Source organism: Vombatus ursinus, unplaced genomic scaffold, assembly GCF_900497805.2.
Source record: "Vombatus ursinus unplaced genomic scaffold, bare-nosed wombat genome assembly UNPS02014812.1, whole genome shotgun sequence".
Lineage (NCBI taxonomy): Eukaryota > Metazoa > Chordata > Mammalia > Diprotodontia > Vombatidae > Vombatus > Vombatus ursinus.
This window is the reverse complement of record NW_020954590.1, coordinates 86,222,679-86,235,276: the sequence shown is the minus strand read 5'-3', so window position 1 is coordinate 86,235,276 and position 12,598 is coordinate 86,222,679. Positions and strand designations below refer to the sequence as shown.

Genomic DNA, 12,598 nt, shown 5'->3' with positions numbered 1-12,598 from the left:
CCTAAATTTTGTGACTATAAGCAGAGATTTAATATAACTGTGTTTCACTAATTTGAATATACCATAAAGCTGAATACTCTGATCCACTTCTTCCCTACCTAGCAGAGAATCATAAATTCTTAAAGGCAAAAGGGACCTTAAATAAGCAAGGCTTATATTTCCATACTGTCTTAAAGTTTACAGCAACCTCTGTAGATAGGTGGTACAAATATTATAATCTCAACTTTACAGATGAGGAAATTGAGGCTCTGTGAGGAAAATTAAATTGCTTAGGGTCACACAGTTAGGCAGGATTTGAACTACTTTTCCTGACTCCAAGACCAGTGTTCTCTCTACTATGCCCACTTCCTCTCAATCCTTTAGTTGCATTTCATTTAATTCATCTCCTTCATTTTGCGGGATTTACATAATATCTGTATAGATCAAATAACTTGCCAAAGTCACATTGTTTTTCTGCCTTCATTTTTGAAAAGAACTGATGACATCACAGGGTGATATCCTGACTTTCTTGAGAATTGGCTTAAAACTAGGCAGAGATGCATAAAGTTGTCAGCCTCACTTTGTCTTCCAGAGTAATTGAAGTCCAATGGTAAGACAAAAGTGACGGTGACTGGCAATGGCCCTGAATGCAAGGGATGATCTTAGTATCTTCAATGTCTGACCAAGCTCCACAGAGCTTTCAGCCACCTTTCTGATTGTTGGAAGAAATTGTTCTTATCCACTCTTTCCACCAGGGAAGTGTTCACATGCTTGGGGTAGACATCCATGATGTCAAACCCATCACTGATGGGGTCTGAGACCTGTCAGTTACCCTCAGTCTGGTTTAGCCTGTCTACCATGATGGTTTTACCTGGGTGTGGTGACTACACATGCTATAGTTTCTTGAAGCCATGGGTGAGAGTTGGGTAACAGGTGGACACCAAAGGTAGATGAGAAGCCCAGAAAAGAGCTCAGCAAGCCCTTATATCAGAGGTGCTAGTCCTCCCTAAACACATCATATACCCTCCTCCCCTGGCAAATCACAGCAGGTAAGTTGCAGATCTAGGATTCAAACCCAGGTCTCCTAACTTCTAGACCAGCATTCTTTCCGGTATATGACAATCCACAAAGTCACAGAGATCTAAAAACCTTGGAAACATTGTGAAACAAAGGTATGATATAAACCCTCAATATTGTATATTCTCAATGGAGAAGGTTTTTTTGTTGTTGTTAATTGGATTCTCTTCTCAAAAAGCTCACATTTAGCAAAAGAAGTTACACTGTTTGTATCATTAGTTTCACCAAGTCTACCCTTAAAAAGAATCCACAAATTTCAGGTATTAAAGGAACAAAATTATTTGTGGTCCCCCTTCCTGAAACTGTAATGATACTGAGTTCCAGAATGAAATTATTCAAACTCCACAGAGCTCATTCAATAAAGCAAGAGACACCATCTGACTAATGCTTTACACATATCATTTCACTTCCAAATGTCAAGTACTATTTTTTTTAAACTGTAAAGTAGTTAACAACACACACACACACACACACACACACATACACACACACTCACACCCAACCACTCTTTAAATGTGTTTTAGCTGAGGGATTCACATGTATAGAAGTTGTGGCTGCAACTTATTCACTTCTCACGTGTTTGACAAATATTGGTTTATTACCAAATTGCAATTCAATGGGACACATCTTCCTATTTTAAAAGACTACATGAATGCTTTTTCCTAGTGTACCACATGTATGTCTGTGTGAGTGGGGTGGGGGTAGGGGTGTTGTCCAACGTTGCAGAATTATAATTCCATTTCCACAGCTGCTCTTGGCAAGAAATGGTCTGCTCATTTTGGTCTGCTTTAGTTCAGAAATGTTTCTAACTGCGACTTTTGAGCTCATTTGATGGACTCACAAGGGACTTGCCAAAGAATTCTTTTGCAGTTTCCTCCTAGGTGAGCTTTACAAACCAGGCTAAAATATCATATATTTACAAGTTAGCAAAACCAAGATCAGTTTGTTTAAGAAGCTTTCCCCAACCTGAAATCAAGAAATATCTAAAGGTTACTTTGGTATTATTGTTTGGCTTTTAATTAATGCCAATAATATATTAAGCTATTGCCCTGTAAACTAGCCTGAGTCCATAATTGGCCTGGTAGAAATTTTTATTGGTCCTTGCTGCCCTTCCCTTCCCCCAAATTTTCTTTTTCAAAACCTGGTTTCTCTCTTATTCCCCTCTGTAACATATTCCTAGTGTCAGGAATCATCAATAGCAATGAAATCGGCGAGAAGGAAGAGAAGAGAAAATGACATCAAAAATAGGTAGTAACTTGGTACATTTCTCTTGGCAAGAATGCCTGAGAGGAGTCTGTGTAGTACCTATGCTACACAGGAACAAGCACAATGGATGCAAATCTATGCAAATACACACATGGACCTCCTACTGGTTCCACACACCTGGATGTGTGCTTATTGGAAAATCTGGTGGTGAACATAGAATAAGGCACATCCTGACTAGCATTCTTGCTCCTGGGTTTCCTTGTTTCTCTGTTTTTAAAATAAAGAACAGCTGTGGAATGGAAAGAGTCCTGGATTTATAGTGTGCAGCATGGCACAAGGAGAGAACAACAGATCTGGAGTCAAAGAAGTCAAGTTTAAATTTCACATTTGCCTTATACTATCTACTTGACTTTGGGGGAGTCACTTAGATTCTCCTGGCCTCAGTTTTCTCATCTTCAATAGAAAAAAGATTGTACTAGATGGTCCCCAGTTCCCCTTCCAGATCTGATTCTATGATCCTATGCCCTGGTTTCAAATTCCAAACTGTGTGCATGTTACTTTACTTTTTCAGGCCTCAGATTCCACATCTGAAGGGGTGGTGAGGGGAGTCAATCTAGATAATCTAAAAAGGGCACTTCTAGCTCTATACCCTATGACCTTGGAGTAAACTGTTCCTGAGTTCTCCATCAGTGAGATAGAGGAGAATGCATGATTTTCTAAAGCACATTTGAATTTGAAAGGTGTGCCAATTGCTGAATAAAGGAATTCAAGACTTACTTCCCTGAAGATCAGGATACTAAGAAGCATTGTCAAAACCATTTTTTTTTTTTTTAATGCAGCATGGTATGATTGAAAACACACTCTTCCCAGGGGCCAGGAGACCTGGTTTCATTGACTCGTAGATAGAGTGTTGGAAGGGACCTCTGAAGTCATCCAATCCAACTCCAATTTTGGCTGAACCATTTTTTGTCCTAAACAAACAATTTCACCTCTCTGGGCCCATGTTTCCTTCTGTAAAGTAAGAGTATTTGATTAAATGATCTTTAATTTTCCTTCAAGTTATAATAGTCTGAATCTATAAATTCCCACTATTCCCATATTTAAGTACCTCTAGGGTTAGGAAAAGTTAATTTTTTAAAAAAAAACTTTTTAAATTATTAATTTATACATTCTTTTTAAAATAGAGAATATCTCTCATACCACTTTGAACTGCCCCCAAGCAGTGCTGCACACACTGGCAGCCAACATTTAGTAGAGACTGACTGACCAACTGGCCACCCTAAAATGGTTCTTCTGAGGTTGCCAAGATGGTTTGGCATGTGTTATCTCTATTATAATTCATCTGTGGCAATATTTTTTATCCAAAGCTGGTTTAAAAATGAAAAAAAATTAAAAAACCAACAAAACTAGATTTTAAATATCATTGGTAATAGAGAATTCTGGCATGAAGACATTTCTCTATCAATGAATATATGCACCTGTTCTACAACTTATGGCTTTAGAGAATTGCCTGGGACATTGAGAGGTTAAATCATTTGCTCTAGGTCATACAGCCAGTATGTGTCACAGGCAGGGTTTGCACCCAACTCTTCTTGACTTGGAAGCTAGTTTTTTTTTTTTCCCTAGGCAGTTGGGGTTAAGTGACTTGCCCACGGTCACACAGCTAGTAAGTGTCAAGTGTTTGGTCTGAGATTGGATTTGAACTCAGGTCATTGGGGGTTACTTCTATAACCACTAAGTCTTTCTGTCTCTGAGTCTTTGTCCCTGTCATTCTGTGTCTTTGTGTCTCTGCTTTTCTACTCTCTGTCTTTTTGTCTCTGTATCCTCGTCTCTGTTTCTTTGTTTCTGTCTCTGTCTCTATTTCTATCTCTCTATCTCCATTTTCTATCTCTGCCTTTCTGTTTGTCTTTCTGTATCTCTGTCTCTGTCTGCAACTATCTGTCTATATATTTCTGTCTCTGTGTTTCTTTCTCTGCCTTTCTCTGTGTCTCTCTGTCTTGTCTTTGTCTCTCTGTGTGTCTTTGTCACTCTCTGACTCTCAGTCTGTTTCTGTCTGTCTGTCTGTCTCTCTCTCTCTCTCTCTGTCCCTTTCTCTCTCTGTCTCTGTCTCTCTATCTTTCCTATAATTTCATTGGTATATAGTGAACTCCCAATTTGGACATTCCCTCCACAATGCAGAATAGCACCTATTCAGCAACTTTCAGTCTCATGATTGCTTGGGGTACTAAGAAGTTAGGTGATTGCCTAGGGTTACCCAGTAAGTATGTGGCACATGTGAGACTTGAACCCAGCTCATACTGACTCCAAGGCCACCACCCCACAAAGCCTATTCAGAAAGTGGGTTTTCTCTTACCTCTCAATGCATATGCCTTCCTTTTTATCAGTTAGTGTGTTCTTAGGTTATGAAAGCTAATTTCAATAACCGAGGCAGTATGGTACATTAGAAAAGGGCACTGAATGGGATTTAGAGGACTTGGGCTAAAAGCCCACATATGTGATCTTGGACAAGTGAGTTTCCTCAGCTGTAAAAGAAGAGAGTTTGGGAGCAGCTAGGTGGTGCAGTGGATAGAGCTCTGGTCTTGGAGTCAGGAGGATCTGAGTTCAAATTTAGCCTTAGACACTTGATACTTACTAGCTGTGTGACCCTGGGCAAGTCAGTCAATGCCAGTTGCCTCACCAAAAAGCAAAAAAAAGAAAAAAAAAGAAAAAAAAGAAAGAAAAGAAAGAAAGAAGAGAGTTTAACCAGATGTCTTGTAGGGTCGTTTGAGTGCTAAATCTGGGATCCGGTGATGATCCCATAAGGAAAACATGAATAAGATATTTAAAAATCTTCAAAAATGATGCATTTTATATTTAAGTCCAGTAAAGAAAATGTCACAGTTGAGTTTTTCATAATTTTATGAGGCTCATAAGTTGAATATTTAGGACACAGGAGGTCTAGTCAAGAGAACTTTCTGACTAAAGGTTAGCTAAAAAGTCTTCTGTTTTATTCTTGATTGTAGAAATATTTTTTTCCCTGAAAAGCATTTTTCACCATTCTAACTTAGTAAATGGAGTATATTAGGCAAATATTTTCTTTATAGGGACTCAGGGTCATTCTTTTCAACATTAGTTCTCATTGTAGAATGCTGTGGCTGAAAATGTAGAGGGGCTATTGTCTTTATTGACTATAAGATACATATTTACTACAGAAAATTACTACTATTGACTGAGCCCAGGATATTTTCTGGGAAGACTGTTGTTGTCATTGTTTATTAAAAAACATAAAGCCCTGATATCAATTTGTTTTCTTGTAATCAACTCCTTTGCTGCCCATTCTCATTTCATCTTCTCTTCCCCTCACACCAAATGCTAAAAATAGGCAAACTAATGGTATTGTGGGGAAACTAGGTGGTGCAGTGGATAGAGTACTGGGCCTGGAGTCAGGAAAACTCATCTTCCTGAGTTCAAATCTGGCCTCAGTCACTTGCTAGCTGTGTGACCCTGTGCAAGTCATTTAACCATGTTTGTTTCAGTTTATTCATCTGTAAAATGAGCTAGAGGAGAAAATAGCAAACCATTCCAGTCTCTTTGCCAAGAAAACCCTACCAAGGATCACAAAGGGTTGGACTCAACCAAAAATGACTAAACATCAACAACAAGCATGTGTCCTTGTTTTGGCAGCTCGGTGGAACAGTGGATTGAGCATCAGGTATTGAGTCAGGAAGATTCCTCTTTGTGAGTTTAAATCTGACCTCAGACACTTGCTAGCTGTGTGACCCTGGACAAGTCACTTAACCCCACTTGCCTCAGTTTCCTCATCTATAAGATGAGCTGGAGAAGGAAATGGTAAACCACTTGAGTATCTGATAAGAAAAGCCCAAATGGGGGTCATGAAAGATCAGACATGACTGAAAAATGACTGAACAACAACAAACGATGTGCTGCCAGGGGTCTAGCCCTAGAGATCAGAATCAATTCTGCTTCTCAGAGGACTCTTGTTTCAGGAGAATGCTTCAGTTTTTGTGTAGTTAGCTAAGCTGGTTTGCTGGCACCATCTACTGTTTTTTTCTCACTGCCACCTCTCTAATTTTCACAGCATCACACAATCTGAGAGCTGGAAGGAAATTGAGAGGCCTTCTAGTTTAGACTAAATCTCAAAAAGAATTCCTCTTGACAATTTACCTGAGAAGTTCTCCTCTAGTCTTTTATTGGAGTTTTCCAGGAGGGGGGAAACTTACTGCCTCAGGCTAAGACAGTCTTTTCTCTGATATAGCTCAGATTTGTTAGAATTTCTTCCTTACACCAAGCTTGAATTTTCTTCTTTTGAAACTTTAATCTCTTAAAAAGGATGTGGAGCCAAGATGGTGAAGTAAGGGAGGAATTCACCTGAACTTTCCTGAATTCACCTCCAGAAAACTATAAAATAATGCCTCATAACGTATTCTGCAGTGGCAGAACAAACAGAAGGAGAAACAATTTACTAGTCCAAGACAACTTAGAAGATTACCATGAAAGATCTGTCTCACTGGGGGAAAGGGTAGTGCAGTCCAGCACAGGCAGCCTATGGGAAAGACAGCAGCCAGGCCCCGAGCTCTAGGACAGTCCAGTAGGCAGACCCAGCAGCCCCCAGCACAGATCAGTAGCAAGGCCCCAAGGACCCTGAAATAGCCCAGTGGTAAAACCCAGTAGTCCATGATTCCCTTTACCCCAGCAAAGGCCAATGGCAAAATCCTGCAACCCTATGCAAGAATCTTGGGGCAGTGCCCCATCCAATAGAGGAGCGGAGCCCAACTTCAACACAAAGGTCACAAAATAGACTGGAAAAATAAATAAAAACAACAAAGAATCTGATCATAGAAAGTTAAAATAGTGACAGAAAAGATCAAAACACAAACTCAGAAAAGGAAAACTCTTGCCTACCTGTGAATACTCAAAGAAAAATGTGAATTGGTATCATATCCAAAAAGAACTGGAAGATTTCAAAAAGATTTTAAAAATTAAATAAGAGAAATAGAAGTAGAATTGGGAAAAGAAATGAGAGTGATGCAAGAGAATCATGAAAAGAGTTAATAGCTTGGTAAATGGACAGAAAATGGAAAAGATGTACAAAAATTCTCTGAAGCAAACAACTCTTTAAAAAGTAGAATTGGTCAAATGGAAAAGAAGGTTCAAAACCTCACTGAAGAAAATAATTACTTAAGAATTAAAATTGGGCAAACGGAAGCTAATGACTCTGTGAGACATTAAGAAACAATAAAACTCAATCAAAAGAAGAAAAAAATAGAAGAAAATGTGAAATATCTCATTAGTAAAATAGATCCAAGAGAGATTATTTAAGAATTATTGAACTACCTGAAAGCCATGATAAAAAAAAGAAAACAGCCTGGGCATCATCTTTCAAGAAATCGTCAAGGAAAACTGCCCTAATATTCTAGAATCAGAGGACAAAATAGTAATAGAAAGAATCCACTGATTACCTCCTGAAGGAGCTCCCCAGATGAAAAACCCCAGGAATATTACAGCCAAATTTGAGAGAGTCCAGGTCAAGGAAAAAAAATTACTGAAAGCAGTCAGAAAGAAACAATTCAAATATCATGGAGCCACAGTCAGGAGTACACAGGATTTAGCAGTTTCTGCATTAAAGGAATGAGGACTTGCAATAGGATGTTCTGGAAGGCAAAGGAGGTAGGATTACAGCCAAGAATTACCTACCAGAAACTTTTAAGCAATCCTGATTAAAATAGAAAATTTTGAATTTTAAATACAAGACCCAAGATAAGCACAAAAAGGTAAAAAGGAAAGAGAAAACATAAGAGATTTGATAAGGTCAAACTGTTTACATTCCTAGATGGGAAGATGATATTTGTAACTCTTGAGAACTTTATCACTATTAGGGCAGTTAGAGGGAGTATATGGATAAATTGACTGTGATAGGTTAATATCCCCCCCCCAAAAAAAAAATAAGGGTGAGAAAGAGAATTTCACTGGGAAAAGAGAGAAGGGAGAGGTAGAAGGGAATAAATGGATAAATTATATCACATGAAGAGCCATGAAAGACCTGTTACATGGAGGGAAAGATAGGAGGTGGGGCAATGATTGATCCTTACTCTCGTTGGAATTGGCTCAAATAGGGAATAACATATACATTCAGTTGGGTATAGAAAACTATCTTACCGTGAAGGGAAATAGGAGGAGAGGGGGATAAGAGAAAGGTGTAGTCTGATAGAAGGGTCTATGGATTGGAGAGGTGGTAGTCAGAAGGAGGGACAGGTTGAAAGGAGAGAGTAAGAGAAAGGAAGAGGGAGAGGGAGGGAGAAGGAGAGAGGCAGAGAGAGAGAGAGAAAGAGAGCGAGAGAGAGGGAGGGAGGGAGACAGGAAAATACAATGGAGGGAATTATACTAGTAATCATAACTATAAATCATATACTTGGTAATCATAACTGTAAATATGAATGGGATGAATTCACTGATAAAATGGAAATAGATAGCAGAGTGGATTAAAAACAAGAACCCTACAAAATGTTGCTTACAAGAAACACATTTGAAGCAGAGACATATACACAGAGCAAAGGTAAGGGACTGGAGCAGAATCTATTATGCTTCAGCTGAAGTAAAAAGAAAAAGCAGGGGTAGCAATCCTGATCTTAGACAAAGTAAAAGCAAAAAATAGACCTAATTAAAAGAGATAAGGAAGGAAACTACATCTTGCTAAAAGGTACAATGGACAATGAAGTAATTGTCTCAAAGAACAAATCATAGAAATGATCAATAATTTCACTAAAGAGAATGACTACAATGAGACAGCATATCAAAATTTATGAGATGCAGCCAAAGGACTACTTAGGGGGAAATATCTATCTCTAAACCCTTACATCAATGAAATAGAAATAACAGATCAATAAATTGGGTGTGCAACTGAAAGAAAAAAAAACCTAGAAAAAGAACAAATTAAAAATCTCCAATTAAACATCAAATTGGAAATCCTGAAAATCAAAGGAGAGATTCATAAAATTGAACATAAGAAAACCATTGACCCAATAAATAAAACTAGAATCTGGTTTTATGAAAAGAAAAAAAACAAAATGGAAATTTTAGCTAATTTGATTTTTAAAAAAAGAAAGAAGAAAACCAAATCACCAGTATCAAGAATGAAGAGGGTGAATTCACCACCAATGAAGAGGAAATTAAAGCAATAATTACGAGCTATTTTGACAATTCATATGCCAACAAATCTGACAATTCAGGTGAAATGGATGAATAGTTGCAAAAATATAAATTGCCCAGATTAATAGAAGAGGAAATAGGATACTTAACCCCGATTTATTAAAAGACATTGAACAAGCTATCAATGAGGTGCATAAGAATAAATCCCTAGGGCCAGATGGATTCACAAGTGAATTCTATCAAACACTGAAAGAACAATTTTTCCAAATATTTTTTGGAAACTATTTGGAAAAAACAGGTGAAGAAGTCCTACCAAGTTCCTTTTATGACACAAATATGGTGCTGATACCTAAACCAGGAAAAGCAAAAACAGAGAAAAACTGCAGACCAATTTCCCTAATGAATATTGATGCAAAACTTTGTAATAAAATACTAGCAAAGAGATTATAACCATATATCACAAGGATCATGCACTATGACCAGTCAGGATTTATACTAGGAATGCAGGGCTGGTTCAATATTGGGAAAACTTTCAGCATAATTGACCATATCAATAACAAAACCAACAGAAATCATATGATTATCTCAAAAGATAAAGAAAAAAACCTTTTTACAAAACACAACCCCTATTTCTTTTAAAACCACTTGAGAACACAGGAGTAATTGCAGCTTTCCTTAAAATGATAAATAGTATCTATCTAAAACCATCATAAGCATTACTTATCATGAGGATAAACTAGAAGTCTTCCCAATAAGATCAGGAATGAAGCAAGAATGTTCATTATCAGCACTATTATTCAATATTGTATTAGAAATGTAAACTATAGCAATCAGAAAATAAAAAAGAAATAGAAGAAATTAAAGTAGGTGAGCAGGAAACAACACAATCACTCTTTGCAGATAATAAAATGGTTTAGTTTGAGAATCCTAGGGAATCATCAAAAAACTAATTGAAATAATTAACAACTTTAATAAAGTTGCAGGATATAAAATAAGCCCTTATAAATCATCAGCATTTCTATACATTACTAATGAAGTCCATCAGCAGAAATTCTATTTTAAATGAATATAGACAATAAAAATACTTGGGAGTCTATATGCCAAGACAAACCTTGACAAGACATTCTCCATATGAATTGTCAAATCTAAGCAATTAGAGAAAAATTAATTACTCATGGTTAAGCCAAGCCAATATAATAAAAATGACAATTCTACCTAACAGTTTACTTAGTGCCATACCAATCAAACTACCAAAAATTATATTATAGAGCTAGAAAAAAGAGTAACAAAATTCATGTGGAAGAATAAAAGGTCAGTAATATCAAGGAAATTACTGGAAAAAAATGTAAAGGAAGGTGGCCTAGCCATACCAAATCTCAATGATTGTATTATAAAATGGTAATCATCAAAATAGTATGGGGCTGGATAGAAAATGGTGGATCAGTGGAATAGATTAGGAATATGAGACACAATAGTAAATGACCATAGCAATCTAGTCTTTGATAAACCCAAAGACTCAAGTTTGTGAGATAAGAACTGACTATTTGGCCTAAAACTACTGGGAAAACTGGAAAATACTATGGCAGAAACTAGGTATAGACCAACATTTTAAAGTGTATCCCAAGATATGGTCAAAATTGGTATATGATTTAGGCATAAAGGGTGATACCATAAGCAAATTAGTAAAGTATGGAACTTTGACTGTCAGTCTATGGATTAAGGAAGAATTTATGACCAAACAAGAGACAGAGGGGGCATTATGGGATATAAAATAGATAATTTTGTTTATATTAAATGTAAAAGGTTTTGCACAAATAAAACTATTGCAGCCAAGATTAAAAAGAAAGCAGAAAGCTGAGAAAAAATTTACAGTAAGTGCCTCTCGTAAAGGCCTCATTTCTCAAATATATAGAGAACTAAGTCAAACTTATTTTTATTTAGTATTTTATTTTTCCCCAGTTACATGCAAAAACAATTTTCAACATTCATTTTTAAAACTTTAAATTCCAAATTATCTCCCTTCCTCCCTCCCCACTCTCCCATCCATATTGGGAAGACAAGCAATTTGAGATAGGTTATACATGTGTAGTCACTCAAAACATTTTCATAATAGTCATGTTGTGGGGAAAAAAATCAGAGAAACTTGCTTCAAAATTTCTTTCACAGTTATGATTACTAACTGTATTTCCCTCCATCCTATCTCCTCTCATTTATTCTATTCTCTCTCTCCTTTCACTCTGTCTTTTCTTGAAAGTGTTTTGCCTCTGACTACTCCCTCCACCACTCTACCCTTTCTTCTATCACATCCTCCCCCTGGCCCATTCTTTTATCCCTTTCTCCCTTACTTTCCTGTAGAGTAAGATAAATTTCTATATCTAAATGAATATGATTATTATTCCCTCTTTGAGCCAATTCTGATGAGAGTAAGGTTCACTCACTCTCCCTCACTCCCCCTCTTCTCCTCCACTGTAAAAGCTTTTTCTTCTTTTATGTGAGGTAATTTGCCCCATTATATCTCTCCCTTTCTCTTTTTCCCAGTACATTCCTCTCTCACCCCTTAATTTTATTTTTCTAGATATCATCCCTTCAAATTCATCATGTGTGAACCTTTGCCCTCTGTTTATACATATATATATATATATATACCTTCTAACTATCCTAATAATGAGAAAGGTCATATGAGTTACAAATATGATCTTCCCATGTAGGAATATAAATAATTTAACTTTAATAAGTCCCTTATGATTTCTCTTTCTTGTTTACCTTTTTATGCTTCTCTTGAGTCTTGTATTTGAAAATCAAATTTTCTATTCAGTTCTGTTATTTTCTCAAGAATGCTTGAAATTCCTCTATCTTAATGAACATCCATTTTTTCCTCTTATGGATTATACTCAGGTTTTCTGTCCAGATGATTCTTGGTTGTAATTGTAGCTCCTTTGCCTTCCAGAATATTATATTCTCAGACCTCTGGTCCTTTGATGTAGAAGGTAATAAGTCTTGTGTTATACTGATCGTGGTTCCATGATGCTTGAATTGTTTTTTTTTTCTTGTTGCTTGCAATATCTTCTCCTTGATCTGGGAACTCTGGAATTTGGCTATAATATTCCTGGGAGTTTTCATTTTGGGATCTCTTTCAGGAGGTAATTGGTGGATTCTTTCAATTTCTATTTTACCCTCTGATTCTAGAATA

At 36.8% G+C, this 12,598-nt stretch overlaps 1 pseudogene; it reads right to left on the bottom strand.

Annotated features, from left to right (window-relative positions):
* Positions 1–6,938, bottom strand: part of LOC114054014 — a 112,603-nt pseudogene extending 105,665 nt beyond the window's left edge.
* Between the last annotated feature and the right edge of the window lie 5,660 nt (positions 6,939–12,598).